Source organism: Haliotis rubra, unplaced genomic scaffold (genome assembly GCF_003918875.1).
Source record: "Haliotis rubra isolate DU_JTF1 unplaced genomic scaffold, ASM391887v1 Scf208, whole genome shotgun sequence".
In the NCBI taxonomy this organism is placed as follows: Eukaryota; Metazoa; Mollusca; class Gastropoda; order Lepetellida; family Haliotidae; genus Haliotis; species Haliotis rubra.
The window spans coordinates 803105-829241 of NW_025766092.1; the positions used below are offsets into that span (position 1 = coordinate 803105).

A 26137-nucleotide genomic window follows, 5' to 3' on the forward strand; every position below is an offset into this window, starting at 1 on the left:
CTCTCCTATACTGTTCTTCTTGCTGTAGGCATCAAAGAATGCCCATCTCTCCTATACTGTTCCTGCTGTAGGCATCACAGAATGCCCATCTCTCCTATACTGTTCCTGCTGTAGGCATCACAGAATGCCCATCTCTCCTATACTGTTCCTGCTGTAGGCATCACAGAATGCCCATCTCTCCTATACTGTTCCTACTGTAGGCATCACAGAATGCCCATCTCTCCTATACTGTTCCTGCTGTAGGCATCACAGAATGCCCATCTCTCCTATACTGTTCCTGCTGCAGGCATCACAGAATGCCTATCACTCTTGGACCACTGCTACTGCAGGCATCAAGAATACCCATCAGTTTTGGCCCACACCTGACTGCAGGTATCACAACGTGCCCATCTCTCCCATACTAATATCAATTCCTATATTGCTTCTCAGACACAGCTGCTATGTCTATGTAGCATTCTAAGAATTCACAGAAGACGCCTAACATAAAAGAATGCCCATTTATCAGAGGCAGACTAAGTGTGTGTTAACACTAACCACTTAAATACAAGAAACTGTTGGAAGTGCTTATGGGTTTTGTTGTCTGCCTTATCTATGAAAATGTTTTACATTTGTGCGTAAACACAGTACATCAGATTATGAATGACATATAATGATATCACTTATTTGGAAGAAAACATCCAACTTCTAATAGATCCATATGATGTTTGTGTCGTATGTCAAAATGACTGACATACAAGTCTATTCAAGAATGGTTATTATTGAAAATCACAAATAAACATTTATGAACCTGTCAGTAACGCTTCACCATGTCAGAGAAAAAACATCCTCACAGTTGAACATGCAGCAATCCCTTAATATTCAATAAATCTCATGTATAGTGTTGCCATAGAGACAGCTGACAAAGATTTCAACTTTGGATAATTTGATAAAGTTTAAGGTACTTGTATCATTATAAAAATGTTGCATTAAAAGCAAAACGTAGTTGAAGTCCTCATTCTGTTCATCACTTGCTTGATAACAGTGTTAGAATCTACACCAAAATGTCGCCCTCACTGTAATAAAGAAGTTGTTCATCCATATATTTTTAACTGTGAAACATATTTAACAATTTGAAAAGTAACATTCAAATTTTGGGAATATCTTTAAAAAATCAACACTTTGAGGATGTGTTCAACTGATCTGATGGATCACTTACTGAGGATATATTTCATTGACATTTGATTATCTGTACTTGTGAAGGATGTAGCCAACATGTTCTGAAATCAATACCAACCCTCATTAAATGATCATCATTTTTTTCATTGATATAGAAAACATTTTCTAGTGATCTAAAGGCTGCTGGTCACGAACAAGTGATAAGAAAACTCCAGACAAATGGAAGAGGAAATATTGGTGATAACTGTTATCACAAGAATAAAATTATTTTAATATTATGTCTAAGAGGAAGGAACCTTAAATATCAGCTTAAAAATGCAAGCAAATGTATGATAACATTCCCCATACAACTTTATATTAGAACATCTCTTGACTAGATCGATTGAAATGATATAATATACCTTTAAGTGTGAACTATTTTTCTAGGAAAAATCATGCATATGTATGAGTTTTAAATATTTATACAGAGACAAGATAAATGAATTAAACCAAACAATGGACTGGAGTGATCAAATTTGAATAAATTATAAGTTTCACGAGAATTGTGAGTATTTCTTATTGATGTCAAACCCTGGGTTCTACAAAGCAATGTTAAAGTTAACATGATCAAAAGTCACATACTAAATTAGAGACTTATGATTGAACCTCGTCTTCGTGAGCCAACGCTGGCTACCCCACTGTTTGGTCACTGATCTGCAACTGTTTGGTCACTGATCTGCAACTATTTACACCATCTGGAAATGGTATATTGCTGGCTGAGGTAATGCTTACCAAGCTCAGATTTGAAATGTATTCAGTGCATATTTTGTACTAAGTAGAGAGTCTGTTTGTTGGGTTTAATGCCACTTGGAACTGTATTTCAGGTATATCACACAGAGTATCAAGATATTGCAGGAAAAGCCAGAAGTGATGCATATCTCAGATATTTACCACTTGCTGAAACCCACTGACAGTCTTGAATTATAATTGGAGGAAACTGGGACTTGAACCCACAATCAAGGTTTCTGGTAGGGGCCACAACTCTGCACAGCAAATTGTGGAAGCTTAGTCAACTGAGCCACCTGTGTCCCCCTTCTTCTCAGTAAAACTTGATGGAAGAAATGAATGTAGCGCCGCAAAACACTGCAGATTACTGATTACTGCTGTATTCTGTCAAAACATAGTCAGTGAGTGGAGTTTAGTATCTGACATGTTAACTAAACCGATGAACATTTACTTGGATCATCATTTCTGACATAACACACCTATGTAAGTGGCTGTAGATGGTGTAATTGTTAATGTGTCTGCCACCTGTGGCTAGAGAGGTTTAGTTCCTCACAGGTACAATATGTGAAGCCAATCCTGGATGCAGGAACAAACAACTTACCTAACTGCATCCATCCACTTTTCAGTTCCTTGAAGACTTGTCTCCCTTTACTTTGCCTACATGTTCAATCTTAATGCAATGAAATTATACATATTACTTAAGTTAGTTGTTATTTAAGATCTTTTGAGTAGGACATGTTCATTGTGATACAATACATCTTTTAGTCAAGTCTTATCTTCAATTCTCTCATTACATATGAAGTATCATTGCAGTAAAGTTTGCTTGTAAGGCAGGTTATAAATAATGAACACGGTTATAACTGATGTATATAATGAACTGTCTTTTCATTCTCGGACACTTGCTGTATATTATATTTTAAATATATTATATATCTAAATGCATGTAACTATGGTTATAACAAACAAAATTAGTTGTCCCTTTGAATTTGTCATAAACCATAATTAACTGTGTTCAAACAAGCAGCATATTTACATAATTATGGTGTATGTAACTATGTACTTTTGTTATGTTACCATGGAGTGAGTAAGTTTTGTTTTATGCTGCACTCAGCAATATTCCAGCTATATGGCGGTGGTCTGTAAATAATCGAGTCTGGACCAGACAATCCAGTGATCAACAGCACGATGTTACCATGGAGACTGTACAGGTGAGAATCAATACGCTACCTGCATCCAGACTTAAAATATCGTCCATGATGCAGAAGATAGAAAGTGCTGATATAAAGAATGTGTGACAAAGTAATATACCCATAATTCCTAGCAACATGCCCTTTACAACAATGCACAAACTGGACTCTTCTGTCACTGGGCAAAACGTAGAAAATTATTAATAAGAAATTGATGTGAAACAGATGCATTAGTAACATAATTTCCCCAAAATTTCCAAATCCAAACTTAAATATATTGATGATGAAATATGAATCAGAATGATATTCTCTCGAAATGCAACAGATCCTCAAGCCATCAATATGTATGAATTCAAAGGGAAGCTGTATAATTCATACTTCTATAATTTTGAGAAATTATGTTACATACAATTCCAACATATCTCCCAGCACCGAACTATGTCTTCAGTTTATATACAGGACAAACAGTGAATACAACATTTATGGTGAGTATAAAAAATAATTGCATTACAATTTGGTGAGCAAAATAAAATCACAGATAAAGATAAATATAGAGAAAAAAGTGAGATTTGCATAGTAAAGTTACAGTTTTTTACACTGATATGCTTGAAAAGTGAAAAGATATTATGTACATAAAAAGTGCCTGTTCAAATATTATTGAATACAAAAGGCCATATGACTGTACATGATTGTAATGAGATCAGGTTTGACACCATGGAAAAAAATGCAAGTGATAAATAAGAGATATTTACAGGAATAAGGCTGCAACGAAACAATTCTTCATTCTCAGACAATGGCAAACAAGCAAAACATTTCTCATGAAAGCATTTTATTTTGGATTTTGGAAAATATGAAAATTCTGATTCCTAGGATCAAACTCATTGTCTGTGAACCAACACTGTTTCTGCTTGCCCTAAAATGTAAATGTTTATATGGAGTTTAACATGGTAGACCAATAGTTGGTCTGTGATGGATTAAAATGTGTAAGACCAACTGTCAGTGATAGCATCTTGTGTTAATTCTGACTATGAAACAATTTTCATAAATTGTCCCATGGAGTAAAGGAAAACACACTGAAAGATGTGTCATACCACTCAGCACCAACAAAGCCAGTCAGTTTGTGATGAAGTGAGTCAGCTTATCACTCACTTACATTACCATAAACACATAGTCTGTGGTACCAACTTCTTGAAAGACATAAAAACTATACTGACCTCTTCTGAAGAATTTTTCAACTTGAAAAACATATTCTACTTTCACTGGACATTATCACTTGTGCGTGCAACAATTTCTGTCATCAACCATTGATCGTCTCCTCACAAATGAAAAACATGAAGTCAACTCCAATATGAATTCTTTGAAATATTTACCATGCTCCTCAGGACATCTGTCCAAAAATGTTGATATATACACATGGAAAAAAGTATTGCAACATCTATGATTATAGCCAACCCCTGCCATAACGGCTATTTATATTCATGTCAAATTTATGTTTGTTTGTTTGTATGATTTAAATTTTCACCCTTCAGGTGCATCACATAATGATTTTAGATATGCACTCGCTATTATCAAAGATGAGACATCAAGTGCAATATGTGTACCCATCATTAATCAAATATCAAGTTTCAGTAAACTGTTCTTACAGCTCAGTATCATGGAAAATCAATTAAATAATGGGCCTCCTTAATTGACAACTGCTCAAAGAGGGCATGTTATTGGTATGTCATTGAGGACTATTGCAAGACAAGTTGGTTGTCATCCATCTATTATCAGCTCATTGTCCAGAAAGCCCCAGCAAACCAATGATGTTAAGGACCATCAGTGTTCAGGTCAACCACGAGTGGCAAGGTCAATGGTGGATACATCCCTTCTCAGAATCAACTGACTTCATCCATTCTGTTAGCATGTTAAGAACATGACTGGCCTCGACTTCGATGTTTGCCCATCGCTTAAAGTCAGCTGGATATAGAGCTAGTATGACCTATCAGACATTATCTCTGAGCAGAAAACAGCATGACCAGCCTGGTGTCAAGCTCACAAACGCTGGAATTTGACGTAACTGGAACTGGTCCACTGGTCAGACAAAATTCAATTTCTTTTGTTCTTGTCTGATGGTCATACTCGTGTTTGGCACTACAGAAACACTGTACACTTGTACACAAGGGAATATGCTGGAGTATTGGTGGGAGTTCATTGATGGTGACTGTGGGCCTCTCACGTGATTGTACACTTGACCTTGTGACAATCAGACAAAATTTGAATGGACAACAGTACATCAGTGTCATCCTAAACTGGGTTGTTTTACCACGATGACATCCTCTGAACACAAGGCCAGTCTCCATTGACAACATTGCTGGTCCATATCGTGCATGAGCCACTGGTGATTTCTTAGATTAAGAGGATAGGAGTCCTGGCCCCAATTTCTCGAAACAAACTTAAGTTTTTACTCAAATTTCAAACTGAGTTTGACAATTTGAAACAACTGAATATTTAGCCCAACTGCATTTTTCAAATGAAAAAAAACCCAAACAACTTAAGTCATCTATCCACCAAACTCAAATTGTCTACTATGTTTGAGTTAAATATCGATTTTAGGTCATTCTGGGAAATGCATTTTCTCAAATTGGAGTAAAAGCTCTACCTTAAGTCGAACTCAGATTTAAGTTTGTTTCGAGAAATCAGGGCCAGATCTCAATCCCATAGAGCAATTGTTTGAGACATTGGGCAGTAGGATATGCCAGACGTATAACAAATCTTGATGTACTGGAATAAGCCCTCCATCGAGAATGGAATGCAAGACCTAATCACAAATTCAGCGTCTGATACAGTCCATGGATGTTAGTGCATTTGACAGAGGTTACACCAGATACTGAGATTGTGCTTTGTTATTGATACTTTTGAGATTTCTTGAGGATTGTATGACAGAATCTTGAAAATGACAACACTTTTTACTGTCATATGCGATTCCCCACTTGGGTACAATGTGTGAAGCCCATTTCTGGTGACCCCCGCCTGATATTGCTGGAATATTGCTAAAAGCAGCGTAAAACCATACTCACTCACTCACTGTCATATATACCTCTCTGAATAAACTGCAGTTATTCATTCTTTTTGTGAGTAGATTTTTTCATTTAATTATCCCCTGATGGTCAACCCATCAAGATAGTTAATTGAGGTTTGGATAAGTTGCCCTGCTATGTTTAATGGTAGCACATTGATACTGTGATAAATATGGGGTGTTCTGATACTTTTTTCCATGTGTATATTTCATTTGCCAAGTATGGAACAAACTGGTAATACTTAATTTCTTGTAAGGAAATATCTTATAAGAGCACAAGGTGTTTATTTATGAGTAAACAAGAAATTTATTGAAAAAAACCCCAACCAAAATGTGAAAAAAAAAATCAAAGATTTAAAAAACAAACTTAAAAGAAACAGAAATAACCCTGTTCATTCTTATTGACAGGGACACCAAGGCAACATGTCTTTTCATATCCTTGCATTTATTTCACCCTGCAGACCATAAATTTACAGATATCTTTAAAAAATGATATCTTTGTATTATATTTATAGTTTCAGTTCAGTCACCTTCCAATGGTTTGGAAAATAAATATCGGTAAACCAAACACTAAATAAGAAAAGTTGAAAAACATCAAAAGTATTGCATCACCAGGAGTCTGGTGTTTCACCTAAATATCCACGTAAATCCTTGATCAAGTTTATTCATCTATTATGAATGACTCAGTATTCATCAATATTAGAACAAGTTAGGGCAGTTATTCACCTATTGCCCACAACTTTCCCAAACTGACCATTAAATGTCACAAACAGGAAGTTAAGTCTCCACAAAACATCATAACAGATTCCACATTTTCCAATCATATATTCTTAGAATGTATTTATGTTTTCACACCCTCCATGCATGGCACTAGTTCAGTGTTGTTTTATAAGGCAGAGGGTTCGTAAAGGATTTACAGTACTTCATAATGAAAACATTCAAGACAAATGAAATAATTACTCTTAATTCAAGTATAATCAGATGGAAAATAGTGGTGTGGAATGTAGTGTTTCATATAAATATGCCAACAATAAAACAAACTATTTAACAAACCAACAGAATAAAAAACAATATCAAAATAACATCTCTGATTCAAGCAGCATTTGCTCATGTCAGTTTGTTCTTGGATGCACGCATCTGCTTGCACCCGAACCAAAACAAATTGAGAATAATATCTCACAAATATTCGTAAACTGCTTACAGTTTAATAAGGCCAGGCATGTGCAACTTTTGTAGGGAGCAGTTCAATGGCTTAATGACAAGATTAAAATATTAAATATCGGCAAATTATTTCTTCTCATGGTCACACACATATCCAACTCGTGCAACAACCTAAAACTCCTCATCATGATCAGTCACAATACATTGATGACTTGTTCATAGAAGTCACTGCTGACTTATAAAATTACCTCTTGAGGGAGAAAAGCATCCCTAGCAAGCTTTTCGAAAAAGCATAAATGACCCTGAACATAGAGATTTTTTTCTGGGTTACATCTTCTTTTTATTCTCGAGTACAACGTTTCAGGGCTTGTTCTGGCCCCATCATCAGGAAAAACTGTAGTATACCTGATGATGGGGCCAGAACAAGCCCTGAAACGTTGTACTCGAGAATAAAAAGAAGATGTAACCCAGAAAAAATCTCTATGTTCATCAAATATCATCTTCTAAAATGCCAATCAAGCATATAAATGACCCTGTCGTTGATCTCTAAATATCTATACATAGGCCATTCATCCTTGCATAAAACACTCCTCTTTCAGATCAGCTAGTAAATCTGGATCCAGCAAATATACACATATTCATCATGTTTTTTTATTATCTGTAGAACATGAGCTGCAGAGTATTGACAAACATCAATTTGAAGTGACCTTGATTTAAGCCATGGATGATTTTCAGCCATGTGAGAAGGTAGAACACACTTGTGACTGCAGATGTTGGCCTTCCATTGTTCCAATACAAAAAAGAAAAATCTGTTCTGATACAGTCACCAGTGTTAGAAAACAGAAAAATCATGTATTCCAATACATTTCAATATTAAAGAGCGAATTGTGAAAAATAGTGTATTGATATAATATAGAAGTGAAGATTAATCTGAATTGTTGTATCACAATGATACAACTTGTACACGTGTGCGTCTATAATTATAGTTAGACTGATATCAAAGATGTAATCCTTAAAACCACATTGCCAAACAATGTACATATTGGTGGCTAAACATACAATATTGCACTTTGACATTATTGAATCTGAATAATGGTAAAATAAATGTGTATTTTGCCAAAACATTGCTTGCATTGTCCAATGGCATTATTGTGATGTCTTGGTAAATAGGAGTGAAAATGGAAAGTATTAAATCTCCTAATACACCTTGATTTTACTGGTGATGTCATACAATTCATGAAATGTCTACTGCCATGCTAGGAACTAGCTATAACTAGCTGTCTCTTCCAATGCCCTTCTTTAAACTCCAGAGTGCGGTGTCCTTCTTGGAGTGAGTAATGTGACACATTTTCAGGATTCTCAACCTTTTCTCTTCATGCAATTTCTAACCATAAATTTCCTTTCAAGGAAAAAGTGCTATGAAAGCAGCCAGGAAGCCTCTCCATCTTGAAAAGCTTGATAAATCTTTCAAAATTATCATGGTCTTCTGTGAACAGTTTCTTTTCTCTGCCACCATGTTCCATGTTGTAGACCATCCATTCCTAAAGCTCCCAGCCTAGCTAATCCTGCTGCTACTCCTTGGTCTACAAGCTTCTCTTGTGGGCAGCCATGATACACATAGTATCAGTAGCTGATGGCCACCAGAACAGGATTTCCTGTTGACAGAACCCAGAACAAGCCAGTTATTCCTCAGCCATAGTTTGATGCTGTGGGATCTATAGGTGGTGTCAAGTGGTTGAGAACTCGAACAGGACTAAACTTATCACGAAGCCTTTTCTCAGGAGTAAAATTATTGTTCCTTTCAAATGTGAAATGACTCTCATTGGTGAGCACAGAATCTGGTGTTGCTAACGCTGTCCTGTTGCTTTCACTAGCGGTCTCAAAACCACACAAACTGTCCGTGGAAGAATAGCTCCACCGGTCTGCCAAAAAGAGCTTGGGAGACTTGTGGGGGGTTAGCTGGGAGATACAGGCACTTAGTTTGGCTTGAGCGTTAACTGTTGCTGGAACATAGCAGTCCATGGGATCATCTAAAGCGGTATCAAAACTCCCTGATCTACTGCTACGCTGTGATGGTTCACCATCATCGTCATCATCATCACTAGATTCACCTTCTGTACAGTGATTGTCCTCAAAGGCATAGTTTGTGGCTTGACCTTCAGATCCAGTTATCACTATCTGGGGTTTAGCGCCACTGGAAGCAGCTAACTCAGCCATGAACTGGTAAATATAACGATACTCATCCTGAAAAAATGAACATGTAGAAAATCAGAATAAATCTCTGTGGTATGATTCCTGTTATCTATAATGCATGTGCTTTTTTAGCGAGTGACACAGAGGATGGGAGCATGGGTGTTTGAGTTGAATGAGTGAGTGGGTGAGTAAGTGAGTGAGTGGGTTGGTGGATGAGTGAGTAAGGTGAGTGTGTGGGAGAGTGAGTGCATGCGTAGTTGTGTAAGTGAGTTGTCGCAAACCAATTCCAAGATTCTCACAATATGTTAAAAACATATCTGATTAATCGTATCAAATGTTGAATGGTATATTGGTACTACTTAAAGAAGAATTTGAAACAAAAATGTAAATTCTAGTTTTCAAATTAAAAAATCTACCATGGTATCATTAGTTTCTAATTTCTATAAGCAACATGTCTCGACACAAACCTTAGTTTAAGACTAGCAAAATTTTCATTCCATTATTTCTTATTCTTTCAGAGTAAAAAGCGTTATAAATGACAATAAAATGTGAAATAAGTTCAACCGAAAATGTTGCTCGAAGAGTTCCTAAAAACAAATGAGCCAGTTTCTGTAACCATTGTGGTACAACATGTATGTAGCAAGTATATGTTTTTATTTATTAGACTTACAACATTTGGCACAAGTTGGGGTCTGTTTCGTTTGATGAGCCTTACAGCGTTGAAGATGTCCACCTCACCATCCGTCCGCAGCTGTTCCGAGCAGATGTTGATGCCGCAGTAGATGCCAATCCTACAGGAACCATCTCTGTGGGAACAAGAATACACACATATAAGATAATCACCTATGCAGTCTTTGTGTAATGATGCTAGCTGCTGATACAAAACACAGGCATTAACAGGGGTTGTATCATGTTATTAACAGGGGTTTTTTTCTGGTTACTAACAGGGATTGTATCATGTTATTAACAGGGATTGTTTCATGTTATTTACAGGGATTATATCATGTTATTAACAGGGATTATATCATGTTATTAACAAGGATTGTATCATGTTATTAACAGGGATTATATCATGTTATTGACAGGGATTGTATCATGTTATTAACAGGGATTATATCATGTTATTAACAGGGATTGTATCATGTTATTAACAGGGGTTTATCATGTTATTAACAGGGATTATATCATGTTATTGACAGGGATTGTATCATGTTATCAACAGGGATTGTATCATGTTATTAACAGGGATTGTATCATGTTATTAACAGGGATTGTATCATGTTATTAACAGGGATTGTATCATGTTACTAACAGGGATTGTATCATGTTATTAACAGGGATTGTTTCATGTTATTTACAGGGATTATATCATGTTATTAACAGGGATTATATCATGTTATTAACAGGGATTGTATCATGTTATTAACAGGGATTGTATCATGTTATTAACAGGGATTGTATCATGTTATTAACAGGGATTATATCATGTTATTAACAGGGATTGTATCATGTTATTAACAGGGGTTTATCATGTTATAAACAGGGATTATATCATGTTATTGATGAGGATTGTATCATGTTATCAACAGGATTGTATCATGTTATTAACAGGGATTGTATCATGTTATTAACAGGGATTTATCATGTTATTAACAGGGATTATATCATGTTATTGACAGGGATTGTATCATGTTATTAACAGGGATTATATCATGTTATTGACAGGGATTGTATCATGTTATTAACAGGGATTGTATCATGTTATTAACAGGAATTATATCATGTTATTAACAGGGATTGTATCATGTTATTAACAGGGATTATGATCAAGTTATTAACAGGGATTATGATCAAGTTATTAACATGGGATTATATCATGTTTTTAACAGGGATTGTTTCATGTTATTAACAGGGATTGTATCATGTTATTAACAGGGATTATATCATGTTATTAACAGGGATTATATCATGTTACTGACAGGGATTGTATCATGCATTTCACAGGGGATTTATGTGGGATTCATGTGGGATTTATTATGTGATTGTCATGGTTACCTGTGTATAACCTTGAAAAGTTAGCATCCAGTGTGTCACTACAGTGTCATAATATCATGGTCATCTTCAGTGTATATCATTGTCAGTCCCCTTATTTTTTCACACAGTAAAGGTTTGTTTGTTGTTTAACCCCGTACTCAGCAATATTCCAGCTATATGGCGGAGGCCTGTAAATAATCAAGTCTGGACCAGATGATCCAGTGATCAGCATTATGAGCATCAATCAACACAATTGGGATACGATGACATGTCAACCAAGTCGGCGAGCCTGACCACCCGATCCTGTTAGTCGCCTCTTACGACAAGCATGGGTTACTGAAGATCAATTGTAACCTGGATCTTCATGGGTACTCGGTATAGGTATTGTTGATTCAGGACACAGGGCGGTAGGGTAGCCTAGTGGGTAAAGCGTTCGCTCGTCACGCCGAAGGCCCGGGTTCGATTCCCAACATGGGTAAAATGTGTGAAGCCCATTTCTGGTGTCCCCCGCCGTGATATTGCTGGAATATTGCTAAAAGCGGCTTAAACTCACTCACTCACCATGATTCAGGACACATCAATCTACTCAATCTTGAACTAATCACCTACACCACTTTTCATCCATCAACCAAACCAACAAAGTAAATAATGCACAAAGCAACTTGCTTTTTCAAAAGCAAGAGTGCTGATCTAGAGATGACCTACTTGGGCATGACACTGATCGGGTTCATGGGTTCTTCAAGGCAAGAGTGCTGATCTAGAGATGACCTACTTGGGCATGACACTGATCGGGTTCATGGGTTCTTCAAGGCAAGAGTGCTGATCTAGAGATGACCTGCTTGGGCATGACACTGATCGGGTTCATGGGTTCTTAAAAGCAAGAGTGCTGATCTAGAGATGACCTACTTGGACATGACACAGATTGGGTTCATGGGTTCTTCAAGGCAAGAGTGCTGATCTAGAGATGACCTACATGGACATGACACAGATTGGGTTCATGGGTACTTAAAGGAAAGGATGCTGATGACCTACATGGACATGACACAGATTGGGTTCATGGGTTCTTAAAGGAAAGGATGATGATGACCTACTTGGACATGACACAGATTGGGTTCATAGGGTTGGTCTTCTTCTGCCATTGGTCAGCACTGTTCATGACGTAGGTCAGTGACTTGGCCGACACATGGATGCGGGATCGGCTACTGCTGCCTGTGATCTGGAACATCTTCACCACCAGGTCATCACTAGAGGGCGCTTTACTTGTAGTCTGCCAATCACAAGATAACATTTACAGACAATGATATAAGCAACTTGAAGAATTTTGGCTATATCCTTTAAATTGTTTGGGATTCAATTTTCTGAAAGACAAGGAATTTTTGTGCCTATATCCCATTAAATTTTCTATGGTAGTCTTCCATCCAAAGGCCATTGTAGACTCTCAGTCTCCAGTTTGGTCACCATTCAAGCACAGATAAGCTTTTTCCAGACTGTAAATTAGTCTGGGACAAACAATCCAGTGATTGATGTTGTGGGCAAGAATGCACACCATTGGGATACCCTGACATGCAATCCCCAAGCCTGACCACCCAATTCATTTCACAACTCTATGACAGGCTAAGTTGCAGGGATGAATTCTAACCCAGAAAGCCAATGGGGAATACTGCTTTTTGGAAAAGGAAAGGTGCATTTTGTAATTTGTTGTATTTGTAACAAGTTTACTTTTGGTATGCTTTAGTACGCTTCAAGCAAAAGTTGGAGTACAAGCCACTGCACCACTCTCTGGATCTGCTTCAGAACACATCCGCTCATGGAATTACCACAATTGAAAACCTTTTTGTGACTTATCACTGTGATAAAAGCTTACTTACCTTGCGAATAGAAAATGCTCGGATGACAATCTGTGTGTACCGACCACATCCCAGGTACTTGACTGAGATTGGACCATATTTGCTCTCATCTTCTAGTTGTTTTGGCCAGAAACGTGGATATGACTGCAAGCACACAATAAACCACTACTTGACTCAGATGAATAAAACATTTACTTCACAGAATATTTAACATGCTTATACAAGCTGTGTCACAACTGTTTGAAAAATTGAGTGATGACCATGTAGCTGATAGCATGAGTGAAAATCCATGTCAGTGAAATGATGAAACCGTCGAAATCAGTTCTTATGGCAAGCATAGGAAGCTGGGGATAGATTCTTACAGGGAGTCCCTCAGGGACCAAGATGCAGAAGACATGTAAACAAAATTACAAATGTTGCCGATGATAAGCATGGAGTGCACAAAGATTTCTTTCAGTGTATACCAAACAGTATTGTGGTTACCATGGTTACCATATCCTTTCATCCCTTCACCTTAACTAACATATTTCTTCATGCTATTACTTGGTACCCCAGGTTGTCCAGTATTGGACTCCATCTTCAAAACAGAAACTGAAATGAATTCGGGAGATGGATATCCCTATGAAAACGCTTTCATTTTCAATAGTGAATCCTCATTCAAATCCTCGTCCGATGAAATATGGCATATCTTGAGGATAGTGATTGAAAAGGTACCAGTATGTAGTTTGAATTTCTTTTATGTGTAGCCAGTTTAGGATGTGCATAATGACCGACTTTCTTCTTGGAAAGTCCATCACCCTCAGTAGAGACATAGAGCTGATAACTGAAAACTGGATGTAGGGAGACCTGCAGCCGAGACAGCAGACGTCGAAGTATGGACACTCACCCTGGAGAACTTGACGTCATTGAGGACAACAAGTGTGTTGATCTTGTAGTCATACAACAACCTCCAGATGTCGTTCACTGTGTTCTTCTTTGGCCACTGTGTACAGAGGTAGGTGTTTTCCTGACTGTACCCCTGCATTACAACAAATAAACTTATTTAGTTCATTCTTAAAATCATCAAACCACTAGGAGATCCTGGTTACTTTTGGTCCCGAGCAAGCAATACTGACCAAATGGATCAGTAATTGGGGTCAGTGACTTGCTTCATTGAATGTCTTCATTATCTCATTCAGTGCATTTTCCAGACCCCAGCCAACATACAATGTTTTTGCAACATTGTGGGAAGGTGGGAATGGTAACATCATGACACAACGTTAGTATTACGTCATTTTATAATGTTATGTCACAACGTAATAACAATGTTGCATTTACGTTGAGGAAACGTTTCTCTTTGGGCGCCTTAACCTCATAATGTTTCTTAAAACTTGTCACGATACATTTTTCTGTACAACTTTTCGCTTTGAGATTCTTTCTTCAGTACTCATCTACAGCTTCAGAAAACACACGACCAAAACATCATGCAAATTGATGAATAAACATTGAAGTGAATTTCTGCTTTGTTTCTCATGTACTGTTCACTAATGGGAAGACTAGTCAACTATTAACATTAAATAGAATGTTAAGACAACGTAAAATACATTAGCATGAATAACTTTACTTTTTGGCGATGTAAAAATGACGTATCACCTCAGGCCACAACATAGTGACAACGTAAAGGGCAGTCCAGAGAATAATGTTGTACAAACGAAACCATAATGTTGTGACAACATTATGACAACGTTGTAACAATGTGGAATTGTTAGCGGGGAACCTGACTGGAATATTTACAGGCAGGTGTCTGGAATATTGCTGAGTACAGAGTTTAACAATGAAAAAACAATAAAAACATTTCCATGCATTCTTGTATTTTTAACTAAAGATACAGCACAAAATGGACATGGGTTAGACATACAGAGTCAGGGCATCTTGTTGAAATATATCTGAGTATGTCATAGGAATCCTGTTGATACAGATGTCTGTAATCTTCAACAAAGCATCACCGAGAACTTACCTTGTCAGTAATTGAAAACAGTATGACGCACGATGAAGGTTATTTCTGGTAAGACATTACTCTTAACTTAATTATCCTCAGTGACATGCCTCATTTGTATACAGTGGTATGTTTTGTGTGCCTCAGACTGAAAGCTACACTGAATCAGAAGAATACAACAGTGTGCAGAGTGTCAATCTATGAATTTAATGCAATCAATTTTCAATTTCTTTTTTTCAAACAGAAAGAAATTCATGTCAAGTAATCCTACATCCCCAAAGACTGTATTTGTATCAGAACCTAAATATTCCCTCTTGGAGGCATACCACAAACCTATTCATCTCATTGTCTGAGTCTCACAAAGACTCTTGTATTGGACATAGCCGTGTACAATGCATACATTACCTACCAACACCGGCGAGACATTATACACACACGTTGGCAAGATGGAGTGTGTGCATTCAAATTGCTGTTGTGTGTATGAGGGGCAGGCATGTTGAAGTCATACAATGGAAAGTCGATCAGGAATTCAGCTCTAATTACTAATTCAGTTGATAAATTGCAGACATTACTCCTGTGAAAGTGAATAAATTTCAGACAAGGTTTCTTTGAAAAATATTGATTATGACGAGGATTAATTGTGGAGTACAAGATGTGTTTACAGATGATGCATTAGTAACGTCCTATTTGTCTTTATACAGAAACTGAAACATGTTATAGGGAAGCTGCAACACCTCGGGGAGAATATATTGTTGAGAAGTTTATAAGCCAATGTTTCAGAAGGGATATGTTATTGGGAAGTATTACAGCCAATGTTTCAGAAGGTATATGTTATTGGGAAGTATTACAGCCAATGTTTCAGAAGAAATATGTTATTGGGAAGTATTACAGCCAATGTTTCAGAAGGTATATGTTATTGGGAAGTATTACAGCCAATGTTTCAGAAGGGATATGTTATTGGGAAGTGTTACAGCCAATGTTTCAGAAGGAATATGTTATTGGGAAGTGTTACAGCCAATGTTTCAGAAGGGATATGTTATTGTGAAGTATTACAGCCTATGTTTCAGAAGGTATATGTTATTGGGAAGTATTACAGCCTATGTTTCAGAAGGGATATGTTATTGGGAAGTGTAACAGCCAATGTTTCAGAAGGGATATGTTATTGGGAAGTGTTACAGCCAATGTTTCAGAAGGGATATGTTATTGGGAAGTGTTACAGCCAATATTTCAGAAGGAATATGTTATTGGGAAGTATTACAGCCTATGTTTCAGAAGAAATATGTTATTGGGAAGTATTACAGCCAATGTTTCAGAAGGAATATGTTATTAGTAAGTATTACAGCCTATGTTTCAGAAGAAATATGTTATTGGGAAGTATTACAGCCAATGTTTCAGAAGATATATGTTATTGGGAAGTATTACAGCCAATGTTTCAGAAGGTATATGTTATTAGGAAGTATTACAGCCAATGTTTCAGAAGAAATATGTTATTGGGAAGTATTACAGCCAATGTTTCAGAAGGTATATGTTATTGGGAAGTATTAAAGCCAATGTTTCAGAAGGTATATGTTATTGGGAAGTGCTACAGCCAATGTTTCAGAAGGTATATGTTATTGGGAAGTGTTACAGCCAATGTTTCAGAAGAAATATGTTATTGGGAAGTATTACAGCCAATGTTTCAGAAGGTATATGTTATTGGGAAGTATTACAGCCAATATTTCAGAAGGTATATGTTATTGGGAAGTATTACAGCCAATGTTTCAGAAGGTATATGTTATTGGGAAGTATTACAGCCAATGTTTCAGAAGGAATATGTTATTGGGAAGTGCTACAGCCAATGTTTCAGAAGGGATATGTTATTGGGAAGTATTACAGCCAATGTTTCAGAAGGGATATGTTATTGGGAAGTGTTACAGCCAATGTTTCAGAAGGTATATGTTATTAGGAAGTATTACAGCTAATGTTTTAGAAGGTATATGCTATTAGGAAGTATTAGGTTTCAGAAGGGATAATTGGGAAGTGTTATGTTTCAGAAGGGATATGTTATTACACAGCCAATGTTTCAGAAGGTATATGTTATTGGGAAGAGGTATACAGCCAATGTTTCAGAAGAAGGTATATGTTATTAGGAAGTATTACAGCCAATGTTTCAGAAGGTATATGTTATTGGGAAGTATACAGCCAATGTTTCAGAAGGTATATGTTATTGGGAAGTATTACAGCCAATGTTTCAGAAGGTATATGTTATTGGGAAGTGTTACAGAAGGTATATATGTTATTACAGAAGTGTTTCCATATGTTATTGGGAAGTATTACAGCCAATGTTTCAGAAGGTATATGTTATTGGGAAGTATTACAGCCAATGTTGTTTCAGAAGGGATATGTTATTGGGAAGTGTTACAGCCAATGTTTCAGAAGGTATATGTTATTGGGAAGTGTTACAGCCAATGTTTCAGAAGGGATATGTTATTGGGAAGTGTTACAGCCAATGTTTCAGAAGGTATATGTTATTGGGAAGTATTACAGCCAATGTTTCAGAAGGGATATGTTATTGGGAAGTGTTACAGCCAATGTTTCAGAAGGTATATGTTATTGGGAAGTGTTACAGCCAATGTTTCAGAAGGGATATGTTATTGGGAAGTATTACAGCCAATGTTTTAGAAGGTATATGTTATTGGGAAGTGTTACAGCCAATGTTTCAGAAGGGATATGTTATTGGGAAGTATTACAGCCAATGTTTCAGAAGGGTGATATGTTATTGGGAAGTATTACAGCCAATGTTTCAGAAGGTATATGTTATTAGGAAGTATTACAGCCTATGTTTCAGAAGGAATATGTTATTAGGAAGTATTACAGCCAATGTTTCAGAAGATATATGTTATTGGGAAGTGTTACAGCCAATGTTTCAGAAGGTATATGTTATTGGGAAGTATTACAGCCAATGTTTCAGAAGGTATATGTTATTGGGAAGTATTACAGCCAATGTTTCAGAAGGTATATGTTATTGGGAAGTATTACAGCCAATGTTTCAGAAGGTATATGTTATTGGGAAGTGTTACAGCCAATGTTTCAGAAGGGATATGTTATTAGGAAGTGTTACAATGTTTCAGAAGGTATATGTCATTGGGAAGTGCTACAGCCAATGTTTCAGAAGGTATATGTTATTGGGAAGTACTACAGCCAATGTTTCAGAAGGTATATGTTATTGGGAAGTGTTACAGCCAATGTTTCAGAAGGTATATGTTATTGGGAAGTGCTACAGCCAATATTCAGAAGGTATATGTTATTGGGAAGTATTACAGCCTATGTTTCAGAAGGAATATGTTATTGGGAAGTGCTACAGCCAATGTTTCAGAAGGGATATGTTATTGGGAAGTATTACAGCCAATGTTTCAGAAGGGATATGTTATTGGGAAGTGTTACAGCCAATGTTTCAGAAGGTATATGTTATTAGGAAGTATTACAGCTAATGTTTTAGAAGGTATATGCTATTAGGAAGTATTACAGCAAATGTTTCAGAAGGGATATGTTATTGGGAAGTGTTACAGCCAATGTTTCAGAAGGGATATGTTATTGGGAAGTGTTACAGCCAATGTTTCAGAAGGTATATGTTATTGGGAAGTATTACAGCCTATGTTTCAGAAGAAATATGTTATTGGGAAGTATTACAGCCAATGTTTCAGAAGGTATATGTTATTGGGAAGTATTACAGCCAATGTTTCAGAAGGGATATGTTATTGGGAAGTGTAACAGCCAATATTTCAGAAGGTATATGTTATTGGGAAGTGTTACAGCCAATGTTTCAGAAGGTATATGTTATTGGGAAGTATTACAGCCAATGTTTCAGAAGGTATATGTTATTAGGAGGTATTACAGCCTATGTTTCAGAAGAAATATGTTATTGGGAAGTGTTACAGCCAATGTTTCAGAAGGTATATGTTATTGGGAAGTATTACAGCCAATGTTTCAGAAGGTATATGTTATTAGGAAGTATTACAGCCTATGTTTCAGAAGAAATATGTTATTGGGAAGTGCTACAGCCAATGTTTCAGAAGGTATATGTTATTGGGAAGTGTTACAGCCAATGTTTCAGAAGAAATATGTTATTGGGAAGTGCTACAGCCAATGTTTCAGAAGGTATATGTTATTGGGAAGTGTTACAGCCAATGTTTCAGAAGGAATATGTTATTGGGAAGTGCTACAGCCAATGTTTCAGAAGGTATATGTTATTGGGAAGTGTTACAGCCAATGTTTCAGAAGGGATATGTTATTGGGAAGTATTACAGCCAATGTTTCAGAAGGGATATGTTATTGGGAAGTATTACAGCCAATGTTTCAGAAGGATATGTTATTGGGAAGTGTTACAGCCAATGTTTCAGAAGGTATATGTTATTGGGAAGTGTTACAGCCAATGTTTCAGAAGGTATATGTTATTGGGAAGTATTACAGCCAATGTTTCAGAAGGTATATGCTATTAGGAAGTATTACAGCAAATGTTTCAGAAGGGATATGTTATTGGGAAGTGTTACAGCCAATGTTTCAGAAGGTATATGTTATTGGGAAGTGTTGGGGTAGCCAATGGTTAAAGTATGATATAGGATGTTATTCCCCACATGGGAAGTGTTACATTTCTGCCCCATGCCGTGAATGTTTCTAGAAGGTATATGTTATTCAGTTATTGGAAGTGTTACAGCCAATGTTTCAGAAGGGATATGTTATTGGGAAGTATTACAGCCAATGTTTCAGAAGGTATATGTTATTGGGAAGTGTTACAGCCAATGTTTCAGAAGGTATATGTTATTGGGAAGTGTTACAGCCAATGTTTCAGAAGGTATATGTTATTGGGAAGTGTTACAGCCAATGTTTCAGAAGGTATATGCTATTGGCAAGTTTATCAGCTAATGTTCTTAGAGGGCTATTTTATACAGACTTATATTCAAATTTTTGTTTACTTTTATTCAAACGTTTGTGAATGTGTTCAAAGAAAACCAACATGGTGGAGGTCTCAGAAAGTACAAGTTGGGGGAAACACACAGGCATGGGTAACATCATCATACAGATGTACTTAGACTTAAAGTAAAGTGAAATTAAAAGAAGAACAGTGTATTGATTGTTGTGTTTATGTAGTACTTACATCAACATACACAGCATTGATGAAGTCTGTGCCACTGTCTCCCGAGTCATTTGTCATCAAGTAGGGCCGGGCTCGCTCAGCTGAAGAGAGGAAGGGAACATTTTAATAACCCAGCAACATAATCAAGATGCTCTGGAACTATGAATCATTCGAAGGTGTGTCTTGAACGTGAAGATGATCATGACATCGTACCAAGAGGTTGGAGGACAACGGAATTCCCTGCATCATTAGTCCAATATTATGATTAAACATACCTCAAAACACAAACAATATTTGGCAAATGTTGTCCCCAGTGCTTGTGTCCTACAAGTCTGAATTCAATGGTTGGTATGGTTTCACATTGACTTAAAGGATGTTCTCTGGTAATATTAACTTGATTAAGATAACTTGATCATATTTTAATTTAACATTTAACTGCTTTTAGGAAAAGTAAATAATAGGAAGGCAGCTGTTGTGTAATCAATCTTTTACTACTGTAACAGGGTGGTGTGGTAGCCTTGTGGTAGCCTTGTGGTAACTTGTCAATTGTTACCCTGAAGACCAGGGTTAGTTTTCCCACATGGGTACAATGAATGAAGTGGTGATGTGCATAGCACACATGTAAAATATCAAGTGAAGTTAAAGAACATCAGTGGTAGAGACAAGGTGGATGGATGACCGAATTCATCATCTTGACTCCAGGGGGTTTCTGGAACTATGCCACTTAAACAAGTTGTCAGTGGTAGAACTGGATGACTGCATTCATCATCTTGACTCCAGGGGGTTTCTGAAACTATGGTAGCAGAAGAAACATATAGAATATGGTGTCTCCTTTGGCATGTGTTCATGTGTTCACATATGCCTATGTTCACCAAGCAGTAAAACTGGGCACTTGGTAAAGACTTGGTACTATGACTGGTAACCTTCTATCACCTGGCAAGGCAGCTTTAGTTGTATGATCCCCAGGGAGTTCAGAATGAAAATGAAAGTGCAGGCTGATGTACTAAGTTAAAAATGTTAGTACTTTGAGCATGCACCTTGTATATGCCATCTGGAATAATATACACACACACACACAGATTATTTTTATTATTATTTATTACTCCCAAAACAGACAAGATGAATTCTCAGCATACACCTGATTCAGAAACAATGAATAATAACTTACAAAATCCATGTCCCTTTTTGTAATGCAGACAAAATGATTAATGAGAAAAGTCCATTTTAGCAAGACATCCAAATGTCAAGCAGTAATAAATTTGTAATCAGTCCCGGACAATTATCTATAACCCATTACCTTTATGTCTAAGGTCAAATAATGCATCTCTCTCCCAATGCACTAGGCTAACTTACAGCTTCCTCATTGATTAGAGTCCGAATAACTATAAGGAAATCACAACATTCACTCTGGTCACAAACATAGGTTTGTTCAGTAGAGAATCAATTTGGTTTGAGAAATCAATAAATTCATGTGCACTATCTCACAGAATTAATAGAAAATGAACTGACAAACAATACCATATCTCGTCATAAATGCCTTGAAGCTGATCCCCAAGGGACCTGCCATATACAATCTATGAGGGCTTGTGCGTGATGCTTCGAGCCTCATCAGTATTACAATCCCTGATAGGGCCTCAGACAGAACAAAGTACACTGGCTGCACAAGGAACAAACTTGCCGGAATCATACAGCTTCTCAGGCTGATAAACCAATTAAATCTATGGACATGACGTTTGTTGATTAAACTGTAGCTTTGGATTACATTCTTGGATTGAAACATGGAATTGGTAAAAGTCTTATAATTCCAACTTATAATTGGAATTCAGTATTTTTCCTTTGATCACACAGCAATTAGTTTTGAGCACCTAATTCGGAAATCCACAAAAAATCCTTATTTTGACAGTTTTATCAATATTTTGGTTCACCTGTATTAAAACCGTAATTTCACTTGAAATGATTAAATATAGAAGTTTAACTGCAGAATCGAAGCACAATTCTAAGTAAACAGTCACAACAGCCTGTATAATAATAAACACCTGACCTTCTTATTACAAGGATGATGTAACTTTACTCAAGTTGGCAAACTGTGGTTACCATGACATCAGCAGGTGTCCAACATATAACTGAATACAAATACCGGTACAGCAATATATTGTCGTATAAGCATATCTTCCAGTTCTCATTCAGCCTTAGTTCTAGAGGTTGAGGCAAGCAACCTCTGCTTCTTAAGATTGAGCGAAGTCAGTCCTATTTCTAAAGATAGAGGAAAGCTGTTTTACATAGGTTGTGCTAAATTAACTCTTTATGAATTTTTGGGGAAAATCACCTCTATTTCTGAAAGGTTGAAGAAAGCAAACCTATATTCAAAAGTTGAAAATTAGCTCTTTTTCTAAAAGTTGAGGAAATTTGACCCTAATTCTAAATGTTGAGGAACTTTGACCCTAATTCTAAATGTTTGAGGAACTTTACTTTTCTAAATGTTGAGGAATGACCCTAATTCTAAATGTTGAGGAACCTAATTCTAAAATTTGACCCTTTAAATGAGGAACTTTGGTCCTATTTCTAAAAATTCTAAATGTTGAGGAACTTTGGTCTTATTTGAGGAAAAAAAAGGTTGAGGAACTTTGGCTCTATTCCTAAAGGTTGAGGAATGTTAGCCCCATTTCCAATGGGATCATGTACCCAGTTGCTACATACACCATAATATACCCAGGTCATCTCTGCTTACCGTGGAATGTCATGGAAATTAGTTTGTCATGATATCAGCAGACAAAGTTCTTGTGCCTCACCTAAAGGTTACATGGCATTGTACCAATGGAAATATTGACCTAACACTGATGATTACAGATCATGTGTGTCGTGTTTTTTCTGAGGTTAAAAATATCTATCATCAGACACACTTCCTCGTCACCAGGATGGTCCATGATTCACTGATCTGTATATGTCTGGGCTGTCGGATACACTGCAGTCACGATACATTATATGTACAACTATATTTAGTTCATACTGTTTCTGAATAAAAGTGGCAATATTTTTAAGTTTGTCAAATCTGAGGAAATAAAGAATGTCTCTTGCACCTAAATCACTTTTTTATGTCTGTTCATGTCATATTAATGCACTATCAATATTCAGACTAAATGACTAAAACAAGGTCCAGTCAGGGTCAATTATTGTATTATTGTAACTAATATTGCAGCACTGTGGAGCAATGGTGAAACCTTTATTTGGAGGATAGTGGCAAAGTTCATCTTGTTGAAGGTTCATTTCTACATGGAGGCCACTTTCTGCGGTCCCTTCTATGATTTTGTTGGAAGATTGCTAAAAATGGCATAAAACCCAATTCACTCACTCGCTCTCTCTGCCTCAGCCTCAAAGTCTCTTTTGTATCAATAAGAATTAATTTTTCTTGTTCACATTAAAGATCAAATTTAGATTTTCATTAGAATCAAGTCCCCATGCATTAGTGGACTATAAACTTTTGCCATACTGTTGTCCATTTAATCTCAATTTTAGATTTCACTTAATAAAAAGGATTGAGAGCTCAGGTTTCTCAAAACTGAAATACTGTCTTGGTTTTGCCTATGTAAGCTAGGGGGAGGTGTTTCACTTTGCTATCAGCAATATTCAATCTTTGTCATGACAGACTTAAATATTGAGTTTAGACCAGACAACCCAGTGATTGAAAGCATGAATAGCAATCAGCATCAAACTCAAACCTGACAAGTGACACAGCTGGACAAACTGACCTCCACCTTACTCAGCTCTCATGACAAGCATGAGGTACAGATGGACCTTTCAAATGATTACAAGATGACATCCATGCCAAGGTGGAATTAATCTTTTCTTGATCTAATAGTAATTACTTGCGAAACTAAGTGATGCATGTTCATCAGGCACACTGCTCCAATTACACTGTAAACCATACCGAGTTTATACGACATATTAAATACCAGCATTGGAAGATCAAAGTGATGTTATAATAACACCTGTAATTACAGGTAAAGAAGATGTTGTATGAGATGAAGGTACTCACGAGGCAGCATCATGATGTCGCGGCTCTTGCTGCGGTTCTCAACACGATGTCCACTGGCACAGTCTCCAATACTCAGCCGAGGAACAACCGTATGTAATGTCTGAGAAATATCAATATAAGTACACATACATTACTATATATGATTTGTATATTGGGGGTTTTCATATGGAGTAATTACTGGACATTAATACACACTGAATGTCATTTTTATAGTGCTAGCCCACTGAGAAATCAGTTCAACCCACATTACTGTCCCTACCAGTTACTATCTCTGTGATACCTAATGCCCAAATCATTGCATACTGGACATTGATAAAATCATTTCTGTTTCTCATATTTTGGCAGTGATAAATCTTGAGAGAGAAGTCAGTAAGTTTAGTTTAGCTTAATGTGGACAGTATTCCACTTATTACATGGTGGGGGCGGTAGGGTAGCCTAGAGGTTAAAGCGTTGGCTCATCCACCCGAAGACTCGGGTTCGATTTCCCACATGGGTACAATGTGTGATGCCCATTTCTGGTGTCCCCTGCTGTGATGTTGCTGGAATATTACTAAAAGCAGCGTAAAACTAAACTCACTCACTCAGTATAACATGGTGGGTTAGCGATATGTGGGAGGAAAGCCTGAAGGGAAGTTTAAAATATTTACCGAGAAATCCACAAATCCATGGATATGGCTTAATCAGTAAGAAACAGGATTCGACCAAAGATCATATGTTTCTGCCCAAAGCACACAACTCAGTAACCTGAGCCTCAAAGTGCTCAACAATCATAAGAATGAGCTGGATACTGTCATTTGTTCACATGATTTCCCATGCTGAACTCTTTATTGTGGACAGAAAACTGCCCTTACAAGATATGCCAACCACATGAGGAAGGTTGTAACCTACAGGAAACAACGCTGTCATGATATAGAACCCCTTGCTACTGGTCATAGAATATTCAGTTTGAAGCAAAGAAAGATTCCAGATTGAACATCTTTATACATGTTACAGTGATGAAGGCAACGGTGCTGCACCTGGAACTCTCTGTCCAGCTTCTGTTGTTTTGGTTCAGCGTTCTTGCTGTACGACCTGAGATATGTAGCGGGAAGTAGTGTCCCCGGACACACTGTCCAGCCGGTCTGTATGTACATGGCCACAGTGTCGTAGATGAGGCGATACTGGCCCTGTAAAGAACATAACAAGATCATGTCAGTCTCTGAGACAGGTAGTTGGAAGAAGTGTCTTTGGCCACAGTGTCATAGATGAGGCGATACTGGCCCTGTAAAGAACATAACAAGATCATGTCAGTCTCTGAGACAGGTAGTTGGAAGAAGTGTCTTTGGCCACAGTGTCGTAGATGAGGCGATACTGGCCCTGTAAAGAACATAACAAGATCATGTCAGTCTCTGAGACAGGTAGTTGGAAGAAGTGTCTTTGGCCACAGTGTCGTAGATGAGGCGATACTGGCCCTGTAAAGAACATAACAAGATCATGTCAGTCTCTGAGACAGGTAGGAAGAAGTTGGAAGAAGTGTCTTTGGCCACAGTAAAGAACATAGATGATGTCCTCTGAGACAGGTAGTTGGAAGAAGTGTCTACTGGTCTTGTAAAAGATTATCTCCTATGTGACATATA

At 37.1% G+C, this 26137-nt stretch overlaps 1 pseudogene; it reads right to left on the reverse strand.

The window, feature by feature from the left end:
• Positions 1 to 9015: 9015 nt before the first annotated feature.
• The window catches only part of LOC124276329, a 97533-nt pseudogene continuing 80411 nt past the window's right edge, over positions 9016 to 26137 (reverse strand).